The sequence below is a fragment of the Littorina saxatilis genome, linkage group LG4, assembly GCF_037325665.1.
Source record: "Littorina saxatilis isolate snail1 linkage group LG4, US_GU_Lsax_2.0, whole genome shotgun sequence".
Lineage (NCBI taxonomy): Eukaryota > Metazoa > Mollusca > Gastropoda > Littorinimorpha > Littorinidae > Littorina > Littorina saxatilis.
This window is the reverse complement of record NC_090248.1, coordinates 47,849,685-47,854,296: the sequence shown is the minus strand read 5'-3', so window position 1 is coordinate 47,854,296 and position 4,612 is coordinate 47,849,685. Positions and strand designations below refer to the sequence as shown.

Here is a 4,612-nt window from a genome sequence, read left to right as displayed (position 1 = left end):
AAAGAGTCAGTTGTCATAAATGACAATAACACTTCTGTGTTTTTCAAGAATTTATTCAGTCTCGTACGAATGACAACTGACTGCAACAAAGAAAACAACGAAACCATGATAAGCACGTGCTCTTTTAAAAATGAAACTAGATAACAACTTATCGAGTTGTGATTGCAATAGTACGAACTATAAGTGTTTAAAATGTAAACAAACTAGATTTCTGGCAGTCAAAATAAAGTATTATTACCTCTTTAACGCTTATATTGTCGGAGCGACCGTTACATGGTCGAGACAGTATGGCCGATAGGTCAAGGGAGGCTATTCCTGCCTCACGCGTCTATATACCGAAACGCGGCAATACGGCGCGTTGCATCATAAAATATCAATGTTCTATAATAATTATGCAAACATCTCACAAAGCCGAGCAAGCAGATTGACGGGTCTAATGAAAAACAAAGAGGTACTGGCACCGCGACGCAAATCTTCTGTGACCTTTGACCCAACCTAGCTTCCACATTCGATTACTAAGCTTAATACTCACAACTGAAAGCCGAGGGAGTGGAATACCGAGATGAACTGTGCATCCTCAAACCTGACATATTCATCCCAACATTTTATGAACTCAAAAATACAGAAAGTTGCTTTCACACGCCAGCTTTGAATGCCAGTGGTTATCCGCACGGAACTCGTGTGGTTATTAGCACGGAACCCGTGTTTCATAGCATGGCTCCCTGTGTTGATTGTGATCTTATTTTCTGACTACCAAAATGATCACAAAAACGATGTTTGGTGGTTTGTTGTCAGACCAGTTTTTTTTGTCGGTCCTCGGGGGGCATATCGACTTTTGTTTCATATTTATTGACCGCGGCCTTCGGCCTTGGTCAATAAATATGAAACAAAAGACGATATGCTCCCCCTCGGACGACAAAAAACTGGTCTGTCAACAACCCATCAAACATCTTATAATATCCCATGTCCTCCCTTCTTTGTCTCTGTAAATGTACTCTTGGTATAATTATTTCTTGTATTTCCATTGTACTCTTGTCAAATCCATGATGTAACTATTGCACTCCTATAACAAAATAGTGGATAAATAAGGGTGCACGAAATACATCATAGCTGGCTCTACTTTTGTCTTTGAGTCTTGTTGTATGAACCTTTTTGTTATATGAACAGTCCAGCTCACGAAACTGGCTGTCATACATTTTGCACAGTTCAGACATTTTGAACAGTGACATGGACTTGCTTTCTCTCTCTTCTTCAATGAAACAAGAAGGGCAAAGCCTATACGACTCACATGCTTGACCTAAACCTAGCAATGACATCATACACTAAGAACTGCTTTACACATTTTTCCTACCAAAATACATGTGACCTTGACCCAAGGTCAAGGTCATCCAAGGTCATGCAACACAAAGCTGTTAATTCAAGACATAGGAAGTACAATGGTGCTTATTGGCTCTTTCTACCATGAGATATGGTCACTTTTAGTGGTTCACTACCTTATTTTGGTCACATTTCATAAGGGTCAAAGTGACCTTGACCTTGATCATATGTGACCAAATGTGTCTCATGATGAAAGCATAACATGTGCCCCACATAATTTTTAAGTTTGAAACAGTTATCTTCCATAGTTCAGGGTCAAGGTCACTTCAAAATATGTATACAATCCAACTTTGAAGAGCTCCTGTGACCTTGACCTTGAAGCAAGGTAAACCAAACTGGTATCAAAAGATGGGGCTTACTTTGCCCTATATATCATATATAGGTGAGGTATTCAATCTCAAAAACTTCAGAGAAAATGGGAAAAATGGGAAAAATAGCTGTTTTTTAGACAACATTTATGGCCCCTGCGACCTTGACCTTGAAGCAAGGTCAAGATGCTATGTATGTTTTTTGGGGCCTTGTCATCATACACCATCTTGCCAAATTTGGTACTGATAGACTGAATAGTGTCCAAGAAATATCCAACGTTAAAGTTTTCCGGACGGACGGACGTCCGGACGGACGGACGGACGACTCGGGTGAGTACATATTAGACTCACTTTTGCTTCGCATGTGAGTCAAAAAAGGAGTTGACTTAACACTGTTAACTCATTTTGTTCGTGTGCGTCATTAATTCCCCGTTCTGCGAAGGCTTTTTTAGATTCATTGTACAAAGTCAACTTGCAAGATGAATGATACTTGGCGTCCAAGGCATGCATATCCCCCTCTGATAATGTTCCCAAGAGTGATCGGTCCTGCACAATCTCTGCATATTCACGAATTGTTTGGTCGATGGCAAATGTACATAATAACATGCGTTCACAAGTTTTTCAGAAGAACCATCTTTTCCGCAAAAAAAAACAAGTCTCATCGCGGTCACACACAGGTCCTATCGTCCTCCTTGTTTTGACGGGGCTATGCAGTTCTTTCTGGTCATTATCTTCTTCTTTCAAGTATCTCTTCTCAGCACGAGCAACTTTCTGGTTATCAAATTTGTTCCTGCAGGTTCTGTGCCATACAGCTTTTTTTCTCTTCAAAGGTTGTCTTCATATCGTTATTTTGTTCAAGGAGATCCTTGTTCAAAACAAACACAGACGAATCCCCAAGGGCTTCAAGTTTCAAAATATTGTCGACGACACGACCGTACCCAGTCTGCACGCCACCTTTGGCAAATTTTGATTGTGTTGGATTTACTAACTTTTCTTCTGTTTCTGTTTCTGTTTGGCATATTGCACATAAAGACGGGTGTTCTGTCCCCAGTTATTTCCGTACCGTACTTTCATTTCATTGTGTATGTTCGCGTGAATATCATTTCCTTTTGCGTGATTGTGGTACAAAGTCAGCGTGTCGTCAGTCCAGTGTTTACGTCATTATAAACGTCACTCTTTAGTCGTCACTCATTCGTTTCGCCCTCAGCGGCTTCGTTCATTGTTCCTTTGTGTTTCCACAGTTTTTGTAAGTATTTATCCAGTGATTTTGATCCTTATTTTCTTGTAGTTACCACAGTTTGTGTAAGCTTTTAGTCATTGATTTGTGTACCTTATTCACGCCTATATTTCTTCTATCGATGCTCGTGATCGTTTGTTTGCGTGACAGTGACTGACCGTTGTCCTCTAACTGACCGTTGTCCTCTGTTTCCTTTTCAGTTTCACCGTATCATCACTCTGTATCAAGTCATCAACTGTAAAGCATCATTAATAAACTTTTGAGTTTCACTGTGACTTGTAACGGAGTGTTTTTTGGTGACATTATCTGTTCTGAGACAGAATAACGGGCCTCCAACATTGATGGGTGTAAAATACCTTCATGAACCGCTTCTTCTGAAGACTCCTCTTGTGTTGGCAGTGGTCTAGGATCCAAGCTTTTTTCCTGGACTGATTCCGGGAGATTGTGAGGGTCCAGGGAAGTCTCTGCATCCAGGATGAGATAACCTAATCAAAATAAATAAGGGCAATAAATCAACTGCAAAACAATTTTGTCTGTGACTTAATCACACACACACACACACACACACACACACACACACACACACACACACACACACACACACTGGCACACACACATACTCCTAATACACAAACGAGCACCATTTTTCTTCTCTTTCTGTTTGGCATATATTGCACTTAAAGACCAGTCGAACAGGGCACGGGCCTCCAACATTGATGGGTGTGAATTACCTTCATGAACCGCTTGTTCTGAAAACTCCTCTTGTGTTGGCAGTGGTCTGGGATCCAAGCTTTTTTCCTGGACTGATTCCGGAAGATTGTGAGGGTCCAGGGAATTCTCTGCATCCAGGATGAGATAACCTAATCAAAACAAACAAGGGCAAGAAATCAACTGCAAAACAATTTTGTCTGTGACTTAATCACGCACACACACACACATACACACACATACTCCTAATACACAAACGAGCACGCATAATCGCATATCCACCCCCCCCCCCCCCCCTCTCACCCTTTCGCCACATACCTTTGCGAACCGCGTCTTCAGACGACGTTCCTTGTTTTGGCAGTGGTCTTGCATCCATGCTTTCTCTTGACTGATGCAAGGGTCAGGGAACGTCTCTGTATCCAAAGTGATAAAACCGAATCAAATACAGACAAACAAGGAAATAAATTACATGAAAGTTAATTTTGTATGCGACTTAACTACCCACACAACACACACACACAAACACAAACATGCACACATATATTTTCTCTCTCTCTCTCTCTCTCTCTCTCTCTCTCTCTCTCTACACACACACACACACACACACAGGCACACACACGGCACACACACACACATACGCACGCGCACACGCGTACCAACACGCATGGCTAGGATATTAGGTCACATTAGATAATATTATGTGACCTGATCGTCTACGGCTCTGTGCAGCTAATGAGAGAACCCAGTAAAAACGCACGTGGATTGAATGAAGCATGCACTTCAAATGTCTGTGTTTTCTTATGATATACCTATATGTTAATAGACTGTCGTACCGATTTCTTTACAAATGACATGCATTAACATCATCAAGATTCAAGAGTTAAATATCGAAGATGTACAAAATTCAATTTGATTTCTGACTGTCAGTGCCACATAAAAACAAAAGCAAGGTAAACACGAACAGATATATATATATATATAT

General features: G+C 40.9%; 1 long non-coding RNA gene across 1 annotated transcript; it reads left to right on the top strand.

The window, feature by feature from the left end:
- Nucleotides 1-2,634: 2,634 nt before the first annotated feature.
- LOC138964941 (uncharacterized) lies at nt 2,635-3,449 on the top strand. The gene is made up of 2 exons (XR_011455252.1): nt 2,635-2,931; nt 3,123-3,449. It is a non-coding gene; the product is annotated as an uncharacterized lncRNA (long non-coding RNA).
- The last annotated feature ends 1,163 nt before the right edge of the window (nt 3,450-4,612 follow it).